At 39.7% G+C, this 24,840-nt stretch overlaps 1 long non-coding RNA gene across 2 annotated transcripts; it reads left to right on the forward strand.

The window, feature by feature from the left end:
• The first annotated feature begins 10,784 nt into the window (after window positions 1-10,784).
• LOC307225580 lies at window positions 10,785-21,548 on the forward strand. Of its 2 annotated transcripts, XR_013843089.1 has the most exons (4): window positions 10,785-10,971; window positions 12,608-12,764; window positions 20,010-20,092; window positions 21,366-21,548. It is a non-coding gene; the product is annotated as an uncharacterized lncRNA (long non-coding RNA). The 2 variants fall into 2 exon arrangements; XR_013843090.1 differs by lacking the exon at window positions 12,608-12,764.
• The last annotated feature ends 3,292 nt before the right edge of the window (window positions 21,549-24,840 follow it).

The following is a 24,840-nucleotide window of genomic DNA, read 5'->3' on the forward strand; positions in this document are numbered from 1 at the left end:
AATGACTCATTAGATGCAAGAATATTATATACAGCAACACAGCTTATATGTTCTATGTAAATTGTCATTGCATGAGCTGAGTGTAAATACCTGGCAGTAAACTGAGTTGTTGTCAGCATTATCTGTCTCAGCTGATTTCCCCCCCCTACGCTAGCCAATAGAAAGCATGTTTTCTCCCTTCCTCCGCCACTACTATTTCCTGCTATTTACTGACCCTAAAGTTCATGACCTCTACATTGGACGTAGGCACAGAAAACACAATTGATGACATCCAAATTCTCAATATGGCTGTTCATGTGACCTGGAGTCTCATGAGACTCTGATGTTTCTGATGCAGGTACAAAATACGCAATTGCTCCGGCTGAAGATTAACTTAAAAAAATCACACTCAGCCACACATATGTATGCAGGCATGTGCATGTACACTAAATAATATAAAATGAACATGCACATCGTCCAAGCAGAGCCTGGCTTTGGCTTTTATTAAATGGTAGTGCCAGGGTTCCTCTGTTTTTTTATAAATAATATTTATTTATTACTTTTCCAACAATTTAAACACTACAAAAAAGAAAAACAATACAATACAATACAAAAACACTACATAATACTAACACATTAAACTAACAAAACAAAGCAATAACAGTTTAAAACACATCAAATAATTTCAGTATCTTATCTTTCTTTCTTTTTTTTAAAAAAAATATTTTATTAAATTTTCATACAAGATCCCTTCACCAAAAATAGTACACAAAAAAGCCAAAACAAATACACCAAAAAATAAAAAAAGGAAAAGAAAAAAACCAAGCATTCAATACATTTTTTTTAATATATAACTAACTGGACTTCCTCACATCTCCTTTACCCTGCATTATTTATATTAAAAATATCAGCAAATTATTACCTTGTTTCATACCTTATTTTGTACTTTCCAAATATTATACTTCTAAATTTAAGATAATTTTTATCATTTACTCATACCTTAAATTTAAACATATTGTTGCCTTAAATTTTGACCTTTTCTTACTTATAACTTAATTTTCTATTTTACAAAATCTATTTGCTGGAACTGAGATTTTCTAATCGTGCAGATACTTAACATTCATACAACTTATATTGTTTTTGTAAATAGTCCTTAAACTTCTTCCAGTCCTCTTCCGTTGTTTCTTCTCCCAAGTCTCGGATTCTGCCAGTCATTTCAGCCAATTCCATATAATCCATCAATTGCGTCTGCCACTCTTCCAGTGTGGGCAAGTCTTGTGTCTTCCAATACTTTGCAATAAGTATTCTTGCTGCTGTTGTCGCATACATAAAGAAATTTCTGTCCTTCTTTGACACTTTCTGGCCGACAATGCCCAAGAGGAAGGCCTCCGGTTTCTTAACAAAGGTATATTTAAATACCTTTTTTAGTTCATTATAGATCATTTCCCAGAAGACCCTCACTTTTGGGCATGTCCACCAGAGGTGAAAGAATGTCCCCTCAGCCTCTCTACATTTCCAACATTTATTATCAGACAGGTGATATATTTTTGCAAGCTTGACTGGGGTCATGTACCACCTATATATCATTTTCATAATATTCTCCTTCAAGGCATTACATGCCGTGAATTTTATTCCGGTGGTCCATAACCTTTCCCAGTCCTCAAACATAATGTTATACCCAATATCCTGAGCCCATTTTATCATGGCTGATTTAACAGTCTCATCCAGTCCCAGCTGTAAGTTTAGCTTAAAAAAATCAGAATCAGCATCTTCTGTATCCTCTGCCAGATGGGTGCGAGCAGCCTTAGGCGATTGGAGAAGTGATGGAGTTGAGGGTTCTAGTTCGTTCTTTGAGAAGTTTGAACCCACAGGATGAGACAGGCATGAACTCCTTTTTCATCAGACAGCTAGCAGCACCTTCTTCCCCTGGCTGTCCTCCTGACCCAGCTCCACAAAAGCCTCATCTGCATCAGAAATACTCTCCAAGGCAGCTTTAAGTCTGAGACATGATGACTGAGCTTGCCCTAAAAACCTATTTGTTCTAATTCTCTTTTAATTGCTTGCAAGCCACAGGGGGATTTCAGCAGATCATCATTAGATGACTGCAGATGAATTCGAGAAGTGGGAAACATTGGACAGAGATGGATGGGGAAAAGTGTAGACAATATCCCCAAGGATGGGGCTCCTCTGTTAAAAACACAACAAAACCTGCTTGATAAAGGCAACATTTATTAGGGAGATGCCTCTTGTTTAATTGCATTGGTTCCTAGGAATTCTGATGACTGCTGGCATCTGCACCTTACTTATTTGCTAGTGGGGTTTTGTGACATATTTCTATGGCTACATCTTATTGCTGTCTTCCAGCTGTGAACTGAGGTCAGCATTTCCCTGCTGGTACTCCTTAATTAACTATTTCTCCAAACTCAGTTGTTATGGTGACACAATTGGGGTAAAGATATTTGTATCTTTATTCCTGAGATCTCTCTTCCTATATATTTACAAATGTATTGCACAAACATATTAGATAATCATCAATGGTTTGGTTTTTTTTAAAAAGTGCTATATTTATGAATGGAATTTAAAAAAGAACTCTAATTGTCTTTCGGTCATACAATATTATTAGAAGGAGCCCTCGGACCATTTCTGATTTGCATATATATATATGTGTGTGTATGTTTTGTGACACATTCTTATTTATTTGAAAAGAGCTAATTATAATGTGCATTGTGCATAATTGCAGTTTCAATTATTTGTCACAGTGACCTTTACAGAGTGATGTGCAATGTGAACAATTCATTAGAATATAAAAGGAATACCCATGCTCAGGAGAATGCTAGTCTTGAATGAAAAGAAAAGAAAGATACTACAAACGTAGAACTAGATTTTAGTTATATAGACACAGTTTAATGTGTGTCATCTATTCAAGTTTAATGTAATGTTTCCCAATTAAAGAAATAAAATAAAAGTAGAAAATATCAACTATGTATGCAAAGCCAGTATAATAAGGAAAACATAATATATGGTTGGATGCTATTATAAAATATGTTATTCTGGAACAGTATGAAAGCCCACACAATTATGTGCATGTTATCTATTTCTCTTCCTTCTGATATGTGCCAAGTTGATCAAACAGTAGCATTCCAAAACTACTGGATCTGTAGCTTGCTTCCAATAAGCAGATATACATGAAGGAGTATTGGTGATTAAATTCACAGTCACTTTTAGATCAGTGACATTTACCAGGCTTGAGTAAAAGTTTTTTTGGGTCTTGTTGTAGGATGCAACCCTTCATCTCATTCATTAGGTTTCAATGCTATACACACGTGGGAGTCAACGAAGTCAGTGGGACTTCTGAGTAGAACACAAATACCAAAACAGTACTTAATGGTTTTCAAAAACAAAGAAAATATAAGTTATGTTATTCTAGTTTGTGACTTTGCCTTTTAAAATAAATAGTAAAGACTGAGGTATTCCTCCATCCCACCCCTAATTTTGCTGTCAGAACTAAGTAATGAATTCTGTGCTCAGAAGACTTGGTGAATACAGATAGTTGGTCCTGTTACTAATCTAATCAAACAGAAAAGGACTTGCTTGTTTCTCCTGTGTTACTGCAAATATCTCCACCTCTTTATGCTCATGGTCTGTACTGGTGGAAAGGTTGTCTATAAGATATCAATGCCACCTGCTGAAAAGAGCAATTACAGAGCTGGCTTGCATGTTTTTGCCTAATGGCATGCTATTTATTTGATAAACAACAGAGGATTTGCAGTCACCAGCCAGGCCAATGCGCCAGGTAAGTCAATGAAATTTATCACCTTTGGGTGTTTTATGGGCCTCAGACAACTCTGCGTTGCAGTTCTCTATCTTTATTGGATGTCCCTGGTGCTTACAGTGAAGATCCAAGATAGCAACAAAATAAATAACAGCTTTTACTTGAGTATCTTGTAAAAGGTGATCTCTTTCTTTTTGTATATAGCTTGCTGCTGCAGATATTTACAAGGGGAAACTTTCACTAGTTTTTCTCCTGGGTAAGGCAGGTGGCATTTTGAGGTGTTTAATGGGAATAATGACCTGGATGAGATTTGCAACATCGTAGGCCATGTGTCAGGTACTTGACTTAAGGGAGAGAGACTGAAGTATACGGATACATCATATTGCACAAGAGAGTTGTTAGCATTATCTCACAAAAGCGAAAGGCTCCAAAGAGTAATTATCCACTCCAGCTCTGGCAGAGGCAATAGGATCATTTAGGAAATTAATTTCCATATTTTCAGGAAGCATCACATTAACATGTTTGAGCAACAGACAAAGCAGAGCACATTAAGGGTGCTACTCTCACCTCCTGCTTTCAATGCGGCTTATCTAATTTTTCACCTTAAACAGAGAAAAAGTCTAAACTTAAAAAGTGATACTTAAGGCAGGAGCTATTTTCTTTGTGTGATTTGCTGAGCACATTTCCACCTGGAAAGTCTGCAAGGCTTCCATCTGCATTTATATTGGATTGGATCTTGCCTTTGCTACCATTGGTGGAAGAATCCTCTCAGAAGGGTGGGGGCAACTTTTGCTGATTTCACTCTACCTCTTCAGCCCCCAGCAGTACCTACCACACTGGAGATGGACAACATCCTGGAAAAGTGTTAAAGGTAGTCTGCAGGGGTAGGTAGGTAGAAATCCTACTCCACCGATGGGTTCCTTCCATTAGATCAAAAGCCTTCCATGGACACTAGAACAGGAACAGGCAAACTCGTCCCTCCAGATGTTTTGGGACTACAATTTCCATCATCCCTGACCACTGGCCCTGTTAACTAGGGATCATGGGAGTTGTGGACCGAAAACATCTGGAGGGCTGAATTTGCCTATGCCTGCACTAGAAGTTTTTCTGATCATGGAAGGCAAGTCTGGATTCAATGCATTGATGTGATGGAACCAGCTTTGTTGATTAAGACTCAAGTAGCACCTGTGGTGAAGAATGCCTTTTTGCATTCACCAGTTATGGCTGTTCCTTTATAGAAATAGCCTGGCCACAATGGCCCATGCTCTGGCAAAAGACTTTCTGGATTATTGTAATGTATGTATTATGCATGGGTCTGCCCTTGATGATTATTTGGAAGCTTCATTTAGAATGGTCTGTCTGTCTCTTAATCAGTGTCAGGAACTGGCATGATGAAGGGAAGGAGGAAGAAGAGGAAGATGATCCCAGTGAGGTATGTAGGCAGGACTGGGCCAAGCAGGGGATGGGGAAGGAAGTACTCACATGGTGATGGAGGATGGAGAGGAGAAGGGGGCCAGTGCACAGGAACCAGAGCAGCAGGACCCATTGTTGGAGCCTGAGGGGCCTCTGTATCCATGAATGACAGCCTCTGGTGTGTAGGAAGCAGTGGGAATGGTGCTCTGGAAGGCTGAGGCAGGCAAGGGCCCATAGCCCAGCTCACTAGCTGTCCAGGTGGGACTTGCTAGCTCTGGGAGGAGGTGTGTGGTTCCTCAGCTGGAGTAGGCTGAGAACAGGTGAGGGTCACATGCCTCATCAAGCCCAGATTCTGCTATCAGCATACAAATTACAAAAGGGATGCAGAGCTAAGCTGTTGTGTTTGCTCCATTGACCATGTTGATGGTCCTTGACTTGGATGATCCCAGACCTCCACAGGACTGTGCTTCAGGTTTGACTCTGGACTATATCCTGACTGCTGGACTTCAGACTTGGCTACTTGGATTGACTCTGGACTGAGTTTCCTGATCTTTGGACTCTGCTAATGTGGATTAGCCCTTGGACTTTGAACTTTGGACTTGTCATACTGACTTGCTGCCAGATATGCCAAGGGTTCAGAACAATCAATCAGCCGTCAATCTATACTTTGTCACTCTGATATACACCACTTTTAACTTACAACAAGTTTTTTTCCCTGTTTTTGATGTTATATTGCAAATGATGGTGCATAGTTTTATATCTTACTTTGTAAAGCTCTAAAAACGGTTTTGGTGAAAATAATACTGGAGGTTGTAGTTTAACAAGGATAACCTTTCAAAAGAATTCTGGCAGTGTCTTAATTACTCATGGGCCCTTTAAACTCTGATGCCCCTTGTAAAAAGAATGGGATTTTATAGGATCAGAATATGTTGGATTAGAGATAAAGCATATTTAGATGCTGAGAACATAAAATTTAAATAGTCTGAAATGACGAGGTCACATTCTGGCTTTAATTACCTATTTTATAAACAATATTGTTCCATAATCCCAATTTTCCTAAGTGATGAGAAATTAAAAACATATGATGCCTATGTTGTACTCCATCATCAATTATGGGATACATTAGCTCAGGCACTTGGTGGAGTAGGAGGCAACATCCCCAGAGCTCTAAAACTATTAATCTTTGATGGTCTTATTTTCAGTATATTAATCTAAAGCACTCAGAACACTCTGACCTACATGAGAAAATCCTTACGTGTAGAAGCATTACACTGAATTTTCCTCCTTCACAAACCACATTATAAAGATTTGCTAATATAGGTTGATGTGTTCTGGGTGTTTTAGATTTATATATGGAGAACAATACCATCACAGACTCAAAGTTTTGCAGCTCTGGGGAGGCTGCTTCCAGTCTAGAACATTTGTGCATCATTGCTGTCTGGGTACAAATCACTGATGACTCAGACAATTAGTATTTTGCCATCATACTTGGCTTGGGCACTGAATCTGATGCCATTGATTGATTTCAAAGTGACTAGAGTAAATCATTGTCCTTAAAAACAAAGATAGTATCAAATAAATATTTTTAAATGCAAATCATTCCTTGTGTTCTCCTTTTGAAAGTTTGATTTATTTAACCTTTGTTTCTAGAAAATTGCTTTGATTTCCACATTTTCCAGGTGATGGACTTTGGGGAGGCGGGCAATGTTTTACTGTCAGGCTGCATTAGTCACACTACATTATGTTGTTGCTTGCTCTAAATTAAGTAACAAAACATGACTATTAATGCTGGGGTGTGCAAGAGTATCTCCAGCTTGGGACTATAAAGACTCAGTTTCCTGAAAACAGCTGCCTTTATAGCTTTTTAATGCCATTTTTATGCAGGAAACTGATAGAATTTTGCTAACTAAGCAGCTTCATGGATGATATCTCTGAGTATATTAAGAAAATGCATGCAATATTCTTATTTACATTCCCTCTCACATGTTTATTCAAGTTTCTTTCTTCACTTGGGCAGCAAATATTGATGGTAGAAAAATACGAAGGATGTCACATTTATCTTAAGGAAACATTCCCTTTATCTTAGAAGTAGCATACAATTATTCCAGGGCCATTGAGCATTTTCCATCCCGTAAATGATGCAAACCTGTGAATGGTTGCTCTACAAAATGGTAGGGTGGAGTGGGTGGGTGTGGGAGGGCAACCCAAATATTTACAGCAGTTTCAGAAATGTCATTGACATAATATGTTGAGAATGGATTTCAATGTATTGCAACCCCTCAACCTTTTTCCTGGAGCTGCAATCTCAAACACTTGCAAGATCATTCAACGACTTCCAAAGCTCCACTCCTAATAAATGTACATTGACATTGTCATAGAAAACTTTTGGAAGGCATATAATTCTTAATCAAGCATTAATGGGGAAGGTTTGCCTTATGTTAGTTAAGAGGCTCATTTGGTGGCAGCAGAATGATAGAAATGCCCTCAAGAACGACCATCCTGTGCACAGGGATGACACTTCACTACTATTGACTTCAACTGAATTTAAACAGTCTAACTACCGGTATATACGGGATTTCAGCCAAGATCTCCCTACACCATTAGAAATGGAAAGCCTACAGCTTCTTTTGGATAAGTTCATCTGACTGATTTAATGATATCAATTTAATAAGATAGTGCTTTCCATGCAATTCTTTCTCACCACTAGTGAGCATTAGGTCAAAAGCCCTTGCATGAATATATTAACTGGCCATGTTAGTTGGCCATCCCACTATATATCCTCTATATAAAGGTTATATACAAATCAAAGCATATGGTCAAACCCATCACTTCCCCTAATAGCAACTTCAGCTGGTATAGGATGACAGCATTGCTATATCAAACAACACTTCCCACAAGCTTGGAGTGGTAATGAAAATAATATACATGTGGCTATGATTAACAAAATGGAGTATTTTTTGACGTTGAAAAATGTTTTTGCTTCCGCCTTCATGAGCTGCTCTGATACAAATGAAATTATGCTCTTTCCAACCTGGCAGTTATATGGTTTTGATGATGGGCTGTCCAGAAAGGCTTGCCTTCAGACTGACATTATGCAGTGTTAAAGTGTCTAGCATATACATCCACAATTTCCCTCTTTTTGCCAACATTGTTGATATCAGTTGAGAAATGAGAAGAAATTATTGGCATGCTTGGGGGGTATGCAGGTATGGAGAAATAGATTGGGGAAGGGGTGTAGAGAGAGAACAACCCAGGAAATAGTGTCAGCTGGAGAAAGGGGAGGTGGGTAAGGAAGTAAGTGGGAAAGCGTATGGCTTGCTAGCTAGAACCCTGAACAGGACCATTCCTGTTAGATCAGACATGGTACAATGTATTCTCAGATCTCTTTATCTATCTATGCATGCAAATTTGCAGCACCCCATTCCACTCCACCAGCTCCATCGTTCACTAGTGTGGGCAAGTTCAGCACTCCAGTCTAGGAGTCTGTAGATAACAGGTGGCTTGGTACTCAATGATGTCACAACCGAATGGCTGCCATTAACATTGCTGTGGTGAAAGCAAAGGCTACTCTCCACCTTTGAGTCTGTCTGACACAGGATGGAGTGTCCTTACAGTGGCAGGCATCCTGCAGGGATGCAATTGTGTGCTGTGTCTTTAAACATTCAGAGAATGCAGACATCCATAGAATCCCCAGAGCTCTCTGTGTTAGGTAAGAAGAGTCTACCTACATGGTGGGCATTCTGCTAGATGCTAATGTCTTGGACATTTCAAGCCATGTCTTTTTACAAAACATCCACTCTACCCAGAATTCCCCATATCTGTACCCATCACCTATTCTTCCTGCCTCTGCTAAATTACGCACCTCTCTCATCAGTTGGTTCTTAAAAGTTTTCCCTATGCAAACACGGATGAATGCAGGGAAATTATATTTGTACATTCAGTCCATTGTGTTCTATATAATGTCAGTCATTATTCTATCTGACATGGATTGCAGACTGATGTGCTTAAAATTAATGAGCCATTTGTTCTCACACTGTGAAAAATAAAAATGAAGAACTCCCCCAATCACTACTATGAATTATGAAGACAAATGAATACAGATCAATTTTATTTTGGGAGGACAGCGCTATGATTCGCACTCCCCTTCAAGAGACATCTAACATTTTATTTGTATGAGAGAGTTGTAATGAGTGAATGATAAATGCAACATAAATTAGAAGTATATGATGTGTTTTTTCAGCAAGGCTAGAATGAAGTGGAAGGCATTCAGTGCTGATCTGCCATGCAACCCATTCATTGGTAAAGTGCTTGATGTATCAGAAGGTCTAGAATTCAATGCCTGCTATTGATTATTTGATTTCTATACCACTTAATATATTAAAAAGCTGCTTACAAAAAATATATTCTCTAAGTGGTGTACAAAAAATGGTAGCAACATCAGATAACTTAAACAAAATATTACAAAAATAGTCACATATAAAAATGCTACATTAATACAAATTTACTAATAGATATAAACTCATACCAATTCCTTTTCCTTCTGAAACACTCTCCTTCTCAGCCTCCAGGTTTTCACCCACAGTCCAAACAAACTCTCACTCACCCAAGAATTATAGGTAATCTAAATCTCGATGGCCATCAGAATTCAAGAACACGGCTGCTTTTTATTAATTTTGAAAGCAATGGTCAGTATAACTGCAGTGTTAATTTAAGATTATTTAGTTTAGTTGACTTCTTATACTTATTAATTTTGGTTCATCATCTTTTGCTTTAGACCAAAGTAGCAATTTGGTGGATTTCATGTGGGTAAATGGAGTCACATGGGTATAATTAATATGTCCTCCTATCTGTAATGCAATCTTAAAGCTTTAAGGAACTTTTGTAATTAGTAAAAGGGATTAGTACTAATGAGGTTTATCTTAATGGATTAGACTGAACCTAAGGATTAGATACGTTTAGTTCTGTTCCAGGGGATCTGACCCATTTTGCAGGTGGACTCTGGAGGTTACAGAGAGCTTTTGCATACAGTTCCTAAGGTGTTTGTAGCTGCAATAATTTAGCAGAGAACGTCTGACTTGAGTCTGCTTCAAGTCAGGAAGGGTGCAACAACATAGTGCCTGGGAGCATGCATTCAATAAAGTGTATTTGAATTAGCTTATTTGCTACAGTTAATTTGGGGAACACTTCACAGACAGCCTAGAACATGGGTAGGCAAACTAAGGCCCGGGGGCTGGATCAGGCCCAATTGCCTTCTAAATCCGGCCCGCAGATGGTCTGGGAATCAGCGTGTTTTTACATGAGTAGAATGTGTCCTTTTATATAAAATGCATCTCTTTGTTATTTGTGGGACCTGTCTGTTTTTTTTTTTTAACATGAGTCAAATGTTTGCTTTTATTTAAAATGCATCTCTGGGTTATTTGTGGGGCATAGGAATTCGTTCACCCCCCAAAAAAAATTTAGTTCAGGCCCCCACAAGGTCTGAGGGACAGTGGACCGGCCTCCTGCTGAAAAAGTTTGCTGACCCCCGGCCTAGAATTCTCAGAGCCAATGACATCAACTTTGATAATCATGATGATTGGTTGCATGTCCTGTCTCCATCCTTTGTGAGGTGACCGTTGTGCCATGGTGCTGCCCTGCTGCCAATGTCAGGCTCCTCAGGTGGAGTCTCAATGGCCAGTGGGAGATGTCATGTTCTCTTTTGCTGGTCAAGGGGTTTTGAATTTGGCTCACCTGAAAATTGGCCAATCACAGGCGGGCCTGGAGGCAGGGCAGAGCTAACTGCAACTCAGGCTGGAGTCTTCACTCAGGTCTGCTCCCCAGGCTTCAATTAGGCCTGCCTCCTCACCCAGCATTGCAGTGACCTTTGGATTTTCCACCCACCCTCCCTTGTTGCATAGCTAGTACCCACCCAACAGAGGGGGTAGTGTCCTTAGTATGGCCTTGCTATGGAACTATCGGTTGCTGTATTCAAGGCCAGGGAGGAATTTCTCATTCAGACTAATTGGGCTTGTCTGGATCCCACCCCCCACCTCATAGTAATCATCACAACTTTGGTAAATAAGGCATTGAGTAAGAGAGCCAGTGTGGTGTTGTGGTTAAGAGTGGTAGACTTGTAATCTGGTGAACCAGGTTCGCTTCTTCGCTCCTCCACATGCAGCCTGCTGGGTGACCTTGGGCTTGTCACGCTTCTCTGAAGTCTCTCAGCCTCACTCACCTCACAGAGTGTTTGTTGTGGGGGAAGAAGGGAAAGAAGATTGTTAGCTGCTTTGAGACTCCTTCGGGTAGTGATAAAGCGGTATATCAAATCCAAACTCTTCTTCTTCATCATCTTTAGTCAAGGACAGAAGGGGGCAGTTAAAGTCTTATCCTCCAAGGAAATGGGGTATCCAGTTAAAGGAATCCTAGGGCGAGGTGCTTCTGTCCATATGCCCAGGAGAAGGCTAAGGGCCATAGCACTGCCCAAGGTGGTGATCCTGTCATGGTTTGATACATGTCATAGGTCAACCCTATATCAGGATTGATCCCCCAGAAAATCTTCCAGCAGGCAGGCTGGTTAATACAGGAGACCCTCAATGCCTAAGCCAAAACTTACATCTGTCATCAAAAAAGTTGTGGCCTAATTAGAACCAAAGTGACATTGTACTGTGATCCTTTCAGTTTCTGCATATACAGAATCAAAGGGGTATTGGGCACACAGCATCTGGGCGTGCAATTCCTGATTTATTAGGCTCACATTTGAACCTGGTCACATGGTTGATCCCTTCCCTATCTGCAGCTACAGAAGATAATGGGTTTGATCAAAGATTCACTTTTTCTGAAGGAAGGGGTGTTCCTCTGATGGAAGGAATTCTTCCATTGATGGAAGATCATTATCTGCTGTCCTAAAAGAAATAACCAGCTTACCCAGGTTAGGACTATTGATAAAGTGACCCTTTAATGATGGAGAAAAACTTGTATATCTCTACTGCCCAGAAAATGGCTAGACTTAGTATTTTTAAAAGCACATCCTCAAGCTACCTTAGTTTTCCATCATTTTTTAAATTATCATTATCCCTTATACTAGCAACACTTCAAAGAGAATAGAGATCAAGTATTTGTAATGGTCTCATAGTGACCTGTTAGGAGTCTTTGATTTAAAAATCTACCACCTATAATGGCAACAATGAGCATTTTAAGACTGAGCTAACCACCTGAAAGAAATCCCAAAGATGGTTGGGTGAGTCTTTCCATTGTGAGTTCAGATTTGATCGCTTCCTTCATAAAAGAAGAATGCCTTATTGGCAGGATGCTCAAAAGAGAGTATTGATTTGAGAGCATAATTCTTTAAATCCTTTAGCAAAAAAAATAAATTGTAGAAAGACTAAAGAAGAATAGATTTCATGTATTTCAAATGAGATGAAGGAAAGAGAAATACTGTTAAGGAAACTAACGATTTCGTTATAGCTTCACTTCAAGAGATCTCCAGGGGTCCTGCAGCAGTTCACCTACTACAGAATGAGATACTGAAGAAGTTCTGAAGCAGTTGCCTGAACATTGAAGTCCGGTCCATATGCTTGATTTTCCAAAGGCTTGGATAAAGATAACCTTTTTGCCCCCGAATGTAAGATCCACTCTTTCCATACCCTGATCTCTTGAACTGACAAGTCACTGACAGAAGTGACTCTGGATCTTCATTGATTTTATTGATTTATTAAATTCCTTCCAAAGGAGCTCAGGATGACAAACACCAGGCTTTGGAAAACTTGGCCCTCCAGATGTTTTGAGACTACAATTCCCATCATCCCTGACCACTGGTCCTGTTAGCTAGAGATGATGGGAGTTGTAGTCCCAAAACATCTGGAGGGCCAAGTTTTCCAAAGCCTGGCAAACTCTGTTGTGATAAAAAATACCATTAAAAATAAAATAAAAACTAAGTTAAAACATTTAAAAGTTATTTAAAGTACCCCAAGCAACAAAACACAATAAAACTTAGGTAATAAATTTAAGAACATGTAAGCAAATCAGATTCTATAAACAAAATGGGACTTTCACATTATAATCTGGAGCATAGCCAGCATTGGGGGCATGTGCATTGGTGGTGGTAGGTGGTGGGGTGTCTGAAAAAGGCTGCAGCAGAATGCTTCCTCTGTGGATGCATGTTCTGGTCTCACATTTCCTTGGCACATGACATTGCACACTAGTCTGGGAATTACCGTTCTATCAACTCAATGGGCAAACACTTCTGAGTGGCAAGTGTAGGCGGTAATATCGATGTTGGCCTCAGAAGGTTGTTGTTTTTTTCTGTTGAAAGAATTAAATGAACATTGAGGATTACCATAATTCATTGTGTGCCACAGAGGCTCACAGAAAAGAAGCCGAGAACAACACTTTGTGAGAGAGATATTTACTAGGACATTGTTCTCCCTGTTAGTGTTTGCTCTTTGTTAGCAAGGGGGGGGGGAACCCTCTTATATTCAGAAATAGATCCTGCAAAATAAAGTGGTGCAGTATAATGGCCAGTATAATAGGTTTTGCTGTGATCACAACTGAGACGTTGCATAGTGTATGTAAGGTAAAGGTAAAGGTAAAGGTACCCCTGCCCATACGGGCCAGTCGTGACCGACTCTAGGGTTGCGTGCTCATCTCGCTCAAGAGGCCGGGAGCCGGTGCCATCCGAAGACACTTCCGGGTCACGTGGCCAGTGTGACGAAGCTGCAACTGGCGAGCCAGCACCAGTGCCGCACACGGAAACGCCGTTTACCTTCCCGCTATAAAGTGGTACCTATTTATCTACTTGCACTTAGGGGTGCTTTCGAACTGCTAGGTGGGCAGGAGCTGGGACTGAGCAACGGGAGCTCACCCCGCCGCGGGGATTCGAACCGCCGACCTTACGATCAGCAAGTCCTAGGCACTGAGGTTTTACCCACAGCGCCACCCGCGTCCCATACATAGTGTATGTAGGCACAGTTTAATGCAAATTCCATTTCTGACAGTGTAATTCCCCCTTTAAAAAAAAAGGAAAGGAAAGGAAAATACTTTGCTCCTCTGTAGGTTTATTCTTGCTTTATAATGAGCACAAAGAAATCTTTACTTGATTTATTTTCCCAACACATGCTCAGGTTTGAATTCTCCCTCTAAAATAAATCAAGCTCTCTACAGAAACTTTCACTTTGACTCATCAATTAAGAAAAGAAGGGGAGGAAAGCCAGAGCAACTGCTCTAATTGTTGTGAACGCCTAATAAGCATGATCCATATAAGAACACTGATTTTAGGGTGCATGTGGTTTCCTTTTGTTTTGTCTGAGATAGCGGATATACTGAGGAAATATTGTCGTAATACAGTGGTACCTAGGGTTACATACGCTTCAGGTTAAATACGCTTCAGGTTACAGACTCCACTAACACAGAAATATTACCTCGGGTTAAGATCTTTGCTTCAGGATGAGAACAGAAATCGTGCTCCGGCGGCACGGCAGCAGCAGGAGGCCCCATTAGCTAAAGTGGTACCTCAGGTTAAGAACAGTTTCAGGTTAAGAACGGACCTCCGGAACGAATTAAGTACTTAACCCAAGGTACCACTGTACTATATTGGGAATAAAGGAGGCATTTGCTGGGTCCATATTGCAAAGTAGACTCACATGATCAATATATTCTAGAGTAATTTGCTGATCTGAATGTAGTCCTTATTTGGAATCCTTATTTGTGAATTACATTAGGTGGCATGTATGCACAGGGTTGACTTAACACACCTTGCTGCCTGAAGCAAAGGACAAGATTGTGTCCCCTTCCCATTTCAGGCACAGAGTGGCAGTTGAATCCTACTTCAACTCTGGGGATGGGATAGAATGCAGGTTTAGGGAGCCCAGGACGGGCTGCATAGCACACTTAGATCTGCCTTCCAACAGAGGGGATGATTGGAGGTCTTAGGTCTTAGCCAAGAGGCTGCTTCTGACCCCCTGACTCTGACACTTTAGGCCTCACTTTGCCTAATGGTAGGGCCGACCCCGGGTGTATATATTGTTACAAGCCATCCCAATCTCTGAGCAGTGCAAGATTCCAGGGGTTCCAGGTGCACTTACCAGGGTTTGTGTATCCTTTTGGAAAACATGGGGGACAGAGGGGACTGTGGTGCCTTTATGATATATGGTTTGTTTACATATATAGGCAACCTGCACTTAGATGGAGAGAATGCAGAACTTTCACATCCCTTCCATTGCTGCAGCCTCCAATTCAAAGAGAACCCAACCATTGTGTCTGCCCCTCTGACAATTCTTCTCATGCTCTGCCCCCCCTCCAGTTTGCAAAACAAATACTATTTTTGTTTGCTTACCTTATTTTAGCAGGGTTGCCATACGTCCAGAATTTCATGGACATAGCTGGTATTCAGCCCTTGTTAGCAGCATCTGGGTGGAAATCACTGAAATGTCTTTTTTTTTTTTTATAAAGATTTTTATTAATTTCCAATTTTTTAACAGAAACAAAAAACAACAAAAAAACAGACAAACAAAAAACTCATATTTTCATAACCTTATTTTCATAACCCTCTTTTCCCGGACTTCCCCATACCTTTCCCTTTTTGCATCCTTAGTTTAGTACCATTATTCAGCAACCTATCTTGCCCAATTAAATATGAATTCGTCCTCTTTCTCTATTCCACCCTAAATTTTAAACCCAATTATCGCTGCAATTCTACGTCTTCTTTTCCCTCAGCATTTTAACACTCCTCAGTTTTATAATAATTCTTAAGATACATCTTAAATTTCTTCCAATCTTCTTCCACAGTCTCTTTCTCTTGGTCGCGGATTCTGCCGGTCATTACTGCCAGTCCCATAAAGTCAATCACTTTTGCCTGCCATTCCTCCAGCGTGGGTAGCTCTTGTGTCTTCCAATACTTTGCTAGAAGAATCCTTGTTGCCGTAGTAGCGTACAAAAAGAAATTCTTATCCTTCTTCGGCACCAACTGGCCGACCATACCCAAGAGAAATGCCTCTGGTTTCTTGTTAAAGGTGCACTTAAGCACTTTCTTAATTTCATTATAAATCATTTCCCAGAAGGCCTTAATCTTTGGGCAGGTCCACCAAAGGTGGAAAAAGGTACCCTCAGTCTCTTTACATTTCCAGCATTTGTTATTGGGCAAATGATAAATCTTCGCAAGCTTGACTGGGGTCATGTACCACCTATAAATCATTTTCATTATGTTTTCTCGTAAGGCATTGCATGCCGTAAATTTAATACCTGTGGTCCATAACTGCTCCCAGTCAGCAAACATAATGTCATGACCTATGTCCTGTGCCCATTTAACCATAGCAGACTTCACTGTCTCATCTATTATATTCCACTTCAACAGCAAGTTGTACATTCTTGATAAATTCTTAGTATTGGGTTCTAACAGTTCTGTTTCTAATTTCGATTTCTCCACCTGGAAGCCGATTTTCCTGTCTTGTTTGAAAGCCTCCATTATTTGAAAATAATGGAGCCAATCTCGTACCTTGGACTTTATTTTCTCATAACTTTGTAATTTAAATTCACCACCTTCTTGTTCTAAAATCTCAGAATATTTCGGCCAATTGGTTGTCATATTAAGTTTCTTTACCTCCTTAGCCTCCATAGGTGAAAGCCACCTGGGAGTTCTATTTTCCAATAAATCTTTATACCGTATCCATACATTATATAGTGCTTTCCTGACAATATGATTTTTGAAACCCTTATACACTTTAACCTTGTCATACCAGATATATGCATGCCAACCAAAATTATTATCAAATCCTTCCAAATCTAGAATGTCTGCATTTTCAAGAAGTAGCCAATCTTTTAACCAGCAGAAAGCTGCCGATTCATAGTAAAGTCTTAAGTCCGGCAGGGCAAACCCCCCTCTTTCTTTAGAATCGGTAAGTATCTTAAACTTAATTCTGGGCTTTTTGCCCTGCCAGACAAATTTAGATATGTCTTTCTGCCACTTCTTGAAACAGTCCAGTTTATCAACAATTTGTAATGTCTGAAACAAAAATAACATTCTAGGCAATACATTCATTTTGATCACAGCAATTCGACCTAACAAGGAAAGCTTCAGGTTTGACCATATTTCTAAATCTTTCTTTATCTCAGTCCAGCACTTGTCATAGTTGTCCTTAAATAAGTTCACATTCTTAGATGTCATGTTAATCCCCAGGTATTTTACACTCTTTGCCACCACTAACCCAGTTTCCTCTTGGAATCTTTCCCTTTCAACATTTGTTAAGTTCTTTTCCAATACCTTGGTTTTTTGTTTATTCAACTTAAATCCTGCGACCTGGCCAAATACTTGAATTAATTCCAAAGCTCTTTTGGTACTAGTGTCTGGCTCTTGCAAAGTCAGTACTAAGTCATCTGCAAAAGCCTTTAATTTGTAATGTCTGGCTCCGACCTGAATCCCTTTTACCAGCTGATCTCCCCTAATCATATTTAACAGGACCTCCAGGACCGATATAAAAAGTAATGGGGATATTGGGCACCCCTGACGTGTCCCTTTTTCTATAGGTAGTTCATCCATAACCACATTATTTACAATTAACTTCGCCTTTTGCTCAGAATAAATTGCACTTATACCATTTTCAAACCTTTGGCCTACTCCCATCCCATGGAGATTCTTTTTCATAAATTTCCAAGATATATTGTCAAAGGCTTTCTCCGCGTCCACAAAAATTAAAACTGCCTTCGTATTAATGTTCACTGTCAGCATTTCTATAATGTCAATTATATTCCTTACATTAGTAGATATATGCCTACCCGGGAGAAAGCCTGCCTGGTCTTTATGAATCTCCTCCACCAGCACCTTCTTTAGTCTTTTTGCCAAAATGTCTGCAAAAATTTTGTAATCCACATTAAGTAGTGATATAGGGCAGTAGTTCTTGATCTGTTTTTTATCAACCTCAGTCTTTGGTATAAGTGTGATGAAGGCTTCTTTCCACGTCTCAGGTGCCCTTTTCCCCTCTAATATCTCGTTGCAAACCTCCTTAAGTGGCTGAATTATCCAGTCTTTCAAGGCTTTGTAATATCTGGAGGTTAGTCCATCTGGCCCTGGAGATTTCCCCAGTTGCATGTTTTGAATGGCACCCTCAATTTCTTGTTCAGTTATTTTCTCATTTAAAAACGCCATACTTTGTTGCGAAATTTTTTGTAATCCATATTTCTTAAGAAATTCTTCAATGTCTCTTTCGTTTTCCGGCCCTTGTGCATACAATCTTCTGAAATAGCTCTGAAAGCAGTTGCTGATCTCATTTGGTTTCGAAATATTCTTTCCATCTACCTCCAAACTTGTAACTGTGTTCAATTTCAGTCTCTTCTTCAATTGCCATGACAGGAGTTTCCCACATTTATCTGCCGATTCAAATGTCTTTTGTCTCATTCGTTTAATTTTCCATTCAATCTCCTGGTTCATCAATTCCATATATTGCTTCTGATACAATTTGATTTGTCTCAAGATCTCATGTGACTTTGGGTTGGATCTCAGTTTCTTTTCACTGTCTTTTATCTTTTCCAAAATTTTATCTTTCTTCTCCTGTTGTTTCCTCCTTTTCAAGGAATTCTGCTGTATCAAGAAACCCCTCATCACGGCCTTGCTTGCGTCCCAGATCACTCGTTTCTCCACTTCTGTCCTTAGATTTATCTCAAAATAGTCCTTCAAAGTCTTTTGGGCCTTTTGGTACACCTCTGGATCTTTAAATAGGGTGTCATTCATTCTCCATCTGAAAGAGCCAGCTGTTGTTGTTTTCATTTCCATCTTTACTGCATTGTGGTCGGAGCATGTCTTTGGGCAGATTTCCACTTTCTTTATCTTAGGAGCCATCCCACTAGTAATCCATATTTGATCTATTCTTGTCCAGGTCATCTGTGATTCTGAAAAGAATGTTCCCTCCCTCTCGAGGGGGTTTCTTATTCTCCAAATGTCGATCAGGTCCAAGTTGTCAGTCATTTCAAAAAAAGTCTTAGGTAGTCTCCCGTCCTTGGAGATCACCTGTCTTTGTGCTTTGTCCATATTTGTAGAGACGACCCCGTTCATATCGCCTAATAAGATCACCTTGTAATCCAGATAATTTGTTAATGTCTCATGTAATTTCTTATAAAATTCTGCCTTCCCTTCATTTGGTGCATAAATTCCAAATATCAAATTTTTTTCTCCTTGAATCTGTATCTCAATTGCCAAGATTCTGCCCTGTTCATCTTTGAAAATCTGTCTTGGAGCCAATTTCTCTTTTGCGTATATCACCACTCCTCTTTTCTTAACTTTATCTGATGAGATAAATTCTTGTCCCAATCTTTTATTTATAAGTAATCTTCTGTGTGCTCTTGTCACGTGGGTTTCTTGTAGACAAATCAGATCCAATTGTTCTTTCTTCAAAATGTGAAAAACCTCACGCCTTTTTCTGGGAAGGTTCAGTCCATTACAGTTCCAAGTTAAAATTCTCAGAGACATTGTTGGTTAGTTACCTCCAACTGCACCCCTGAAATGTCTGGGGGAATCCGGACATATGACAGCCCATGTCGGCACAGTGGGTAACTTCCAACATAGTTGTGCAAACAGAAACTCTGGCTAATGATGTGTCACACCCACGAAAAAGCTTGGGAGGTTTCACAAAAGGCCAGTTCATCCAATGGTCATCTATGCTTGCAAAAGTAGAAGTGCAAAGGGTTTTGTGGAGGCTGCTGAGCAGCTGATCAGTAGTGCCTGTAAGCCTTCTTTGACCCAGCCACACCTTTACCTGTTCCAATGCCTGACATCATATATTACAATGGGCCACAGGTTCTGAACCTTGTGCTAGGGCATGGGAGTGTCTGAAATAAGCCTAGAAATCGACTGATATTACTGAGGTACTTACTTTTTTTGTAGGCTATTCCTAATGAATCTGTCTTGCAGTGCAAAGGCATAAAAACCGCGAACAAAGAAGCAGATAGGCTCCTATCTTATCAATGGTAAGAAAACGCTAATCTCTGTTAATTTGTTTTTCAAAAAAGAAAAACTTTTCTCAAGGGCCTTAAGTGACAAGAAAGAAACTTTTTTTTAAGAGGAGCTGAATTTTAAGAATAAATTTAAAAGTTAAAGTGCACCAGATTAATCACCACCCTTGTAGCTCATTTGCAGAAGCACTGAAGCAGCCTACAAAGCTTATACTAATCTGTTTTCAGTCCCGGTATCTTCATTTCTTACAAATTAAATATATTCAGTGTCAATGCAGAATTAAGGTTTTTTTATGTGTATGAAATGAAGGAAGGAAAAAAACTGTATGGAGGAATCTATAACATTGTTTTCCTGCAAGCTATCAGAAATATATATATATGTATCTATCAGCATTCATTCTCCCAAGCCCCCTCCTGCATTTTCTGACTTGATTTGACGCTAAAGCCACTGATTAAGGTCTGAATTTTCAGGAGCTGCAGGCATTATAAATTGCAGTGTTAACAAATGCCTGGACCTGAAATGAACTGAGCCAAATTAGATACAGACCTAGGTTGGATCCAAAGCACTTTGGAGTTACTGAGAGCTTTTCCATTGACCTTTGTTAAAACCTGGTGCAGCTTCAGTAGTTTTAATGGGGTTGGAGTTGCTGCAGAATAACTGTGCTCTCATTCATATGAACTCATGCAATTCTCTTGCTAGGGGTAGCACGATAGATAATGAAAAGCAATGAAGGCCAGTCCCAATGGGGCTCTTTTCTGTATTATAGTAGGAATCATGCACCAGAGTAGCCCATCATCTTAGGGTAATTTGGGGGTGATTATTTTACCTGCTTTTTTTTTAAAAAAAAAAAAAGTCTACAGGATGGTTTCAATACTTTAATTTGAATTAGTCCAGCATCTTAAGTTACAACAGGTGTGGGTAATCTTCAGTCCTCTAGATGTTGCTGAATTACAACTCCCACCATCCTCAGCAAGCCTGACCAATGACCAGCAATGATGAGAATTGTGGTTCAGCAACATCTGGTGGGCCAAAGAGTCCCCACGCCTGATTTACAATCTCCCGACACAACATCCTTATTGCCATGTTTTATTCTCACCAAATATACAAATTGTCGCTTTGCTGTTTTTCGTAAAATTATCTGAAGGAGAAAATTGTCATGCAAACAATTTGTGACCTTGAGGTTGATCCTCAATGCTGTCAAAAGGGAAATAAAAGACCTTTCATCTAAAGTCTACCACTTTTCCTTAAGCTGAATCATTTGGTTCTGATCTTTCTTTCTTTCGACAGGGCAGCCTGATCCTGGCACAGCCTCATCTACACCAACCGAAGGCATGGCAATGGCTTTGCTAAGACCTTTCTGAAACTGTGGAAGTTAGCTTGGGAAATATGTTATTGTATTCTGTGGTGACAGATAATAATTGTACCTGAAACCCTGTAATGATAAGACAATACAGATAGCTTTTCCATTCAGGAGGTTGTTTTTATATTAGATACAGCTTTTGGGTGGGAATTGACATTGGGCAGGATCTCCAGTTGGGAAAGTGGAGATCAGTTCCCAGCTTCCCATTACTGGATCCCCTTAAGGGATGTGGAATGCCACCCCAAGTCCAGATGCCCTAGCTTGGAGGACAAGTTGGATGGGGGCATCCCCAGTTGTTTCCAAGGGTTACCTAAAACTGGTCCATACTTTGGGCCACACAGACTTGGAGGCAGATGACTTACTCATCACACAGCAACTGGGGTATACAAGCTGATCCTTCCCCAATGCCAAGCCAAACCCTCCTGGGCTATTGTTAACCAACAAATGTGACCTTGCTTCCAACCATTTAAATCTGTTGTTTGATTATTTCTCCGCACTCCACCCTTGGCTTTTTGTTGTATCCAGATCTGCAGTTCACATTGTGAATGACGGGATAGATATATGGCTTTTTAGTCAATTTGATAATACATTACCTGTTCAAAGACCTAAAAGAGGAACATTCCTTTAGGTGTTCTATCTATACTCAGTTGCATATAAATAAGCTTGGCTCTGTGGTGTCTAGGCTGTGAAACTGGACAACTGATCAGCCACCTTATTTCAAGCAAATGGGCACTGTTTGTTTTGGTACTGCTGCTGCAGCTTGCCCAAGTAGTGTCTACCATGATAGAAAATAACTTGGACTTCAGAGTGACTCATTGTGCCATAATAAACTTTTTTAGATGTTATGCCATGCTTAAATGGAAAATCCCCCCATCTACTAAAGAAAAAGAAAAGATGGAGAGAGCTGATTTTTTTTAAGAAAAGTATCTCAGTGTCCATTTGGCTTTCCCTTTCCCTTGTGTGGAAGAGGATCCACCTGCGAGTTGATGCCATCGATGTGAAAATGGGGCAAACTGAAAATAGTTTTAAAATGAGAAACCAAGAGAACTCAAAATTTACAGATTCGTCCAGCTGGCGCTTGTGGCAATGGATGATGCAGATCTAAGATGGCAGCTTTCCATGGTTCTAACCTGGTCTGAATCCACTGACCACCCCTTTGTAGCAATAAGTTAGACTAGAATTCAAGTGTTTGCTTCAGTCATTTAATGTCATTCACCTCTGTAATTCCAGCTATTTACATGAATCCAACTCCTCTTTTGTCATGACTGCTTTATTCAGGATTGTAACCTGCATCTATTCCTGAAAAGCCAACATTAATAAGGTCAGAAAGCCAGTTACTATTGACCATTTCTTTCTTATGAATGTTTGAGTCACAGTAATTAATTTGGGGTTGGCAAAGTTTTAAATGTTTTTGCTTTTAATTATCTCTGAGGCAGCATTCATTATGGAAATGAGCTACAATTATTTCAGCTTCTTTCCTCCCACCAGGTTTCCAGATTACATAAAACAGTTGCATACCTAAGAGAGACAGGCATCTTTTCAAATCCTGCATTATACATGTTACACTAAATGTCACAAATGGTTTCACTGCAATATTAATGAAATTCAGCTGGGAAAGCCATTAGAGTTGTATTTCACACCTGTACAGAACATCACTTAAAATTTAGCTGAGGATGGGTTGGTTTTTTTAAAGCTTCTTTGGATTCTGTACAGCATTCCAAAGAAGTTTCTGCTTTTTAAAAACAGTTGTTCAGTTAAGGCACGTTATGATGGGTCCAGAGTCTAGTCATGATCAGCCAAGAAGGTTCTCTCTCATACAGATCTAACTTGTAGATGGCTTTTAACTAAACAGTTTCCCCTTGCGTATGGGAACTATTGCAGAATAAGGAAAGGCATACACATGTGTGGAATTAATACAATTTATAGAGATACAGAAGACAGCATTTTGTAGGTTCAAACCTGGCAACTGGCAATTATTGCTAGAGAGGGGTTTTTTAAAGTGCATATTATACAATTTGCATATACTCAATCAAGGCTGATTAAGGTTTGCTTGAACACTTCTGAGTACCCATAATAATGTGCCTCTTTGAGTGAGTGAATGAATATGGTATATGTATAAGGAGACAGTGCAGTGTAGTTGTATGAGCAAGAATGATGACATCTGGTAGATGCTGCTGGGTTATAATTTCCATCGCCCCTGAGTAGGACCTCAGAGTGGCTACTTCTATTGGCCATACTGGCTATTTACATTACATTTTTTGGAAATCCCACCCACACGCTCATTCAACATTTGATTTCCTCCCAGTCCTGCAATCCTTGCACACTTTCTTTGAAATGAATTCCAGTGTGACTTATTTTTGTGTAAACATGGATCTGACTGCACAGTTAATTACCAAGGTACTGGCAACCATTCACTGTCTTTCTGCTTTTCCATATTGTTATGGATATCTTTTGCTTTTGGGAATGCATAGAACTCTTTGGAGGCACTCATGATAGATATTCATTTGAGGGGATTTGTTGGAACAGCTATATACTTTGCCTTGCAGACAGCCTTGCTTTAATTTACTATATTTTTTCCCCATACTGCAGCATTTACTGGACACATTTACTCAGAGAAACACTTCGCATTCATTGCTATTAGTTCCTGGCTTATATTCTTCTTCTTTTCAATGGTGCTTTAAATTTGTTATGGATAATTTTTATGTGGCAGCAAATCAGACTTCAAGGACAGATGCCGGCTTACCTACCTTTTGTTGCCATTTTATTTTGTGCCAGTATCATCCATTTATTTTATATTGGCTGGCATGCCAGCCACTTGCCACTATTAATGAATATGCTGCTGGATCTCAGAGCGGAAGCTGGCAAAATCTATATTAATGTTTAAGAGGATGTATAAACACAGTAAATTTTAATGCATGAAAAATGTCGGCATCCTCATTTTCACTTTTATGCTTGATCTTTTCATCTAGATGACATTCCTCATTTTTACTCATAGAGTCGCTTTGATAAAATGCAGGGATATTCAGCAGGAAAACAAAGAGTGAAAACATTATGACTTCTAAAAGGAGTCATTATGCTTTCTATAAATGTAGACCTTTCCCTTTTTCCCCTGGGAAAATGGGGGTTGTTTCAGAGGTTCTTACCAGATGTCTGCAGGAAGCCTGAAATCAGGACTCAAACACAGGTCCATGGAGGCAGAGCATAGCCATCATGGCTAGCAGCCACTGGTAGCCATATCCTCCATTAATTTATCTAATCCTCTTCTAAAGGCACGCAAGTTGGTGGGCGTCAATGCCTCTTGTGGGAGTGAATTACATAGTAGTAGTAGTAGTAGTAGTAATAATAATAATTAATTTATTATTTATACACTGCCCATCTGGCTGGGTTTCCCCAGCCACTCTG

The sequence above is a fragment of the Podarcis cretensis genome, assembly GCF_951804945.1.
Source record: "Podarcis cretensis genome assembly, chromosome: 10".
Lineage (NCBI taxonomy): Eukaryota > Metazoa > Chordata > Lepidosauria > Squamata > Lacertidae > Podarcis > Podarcis cretensis.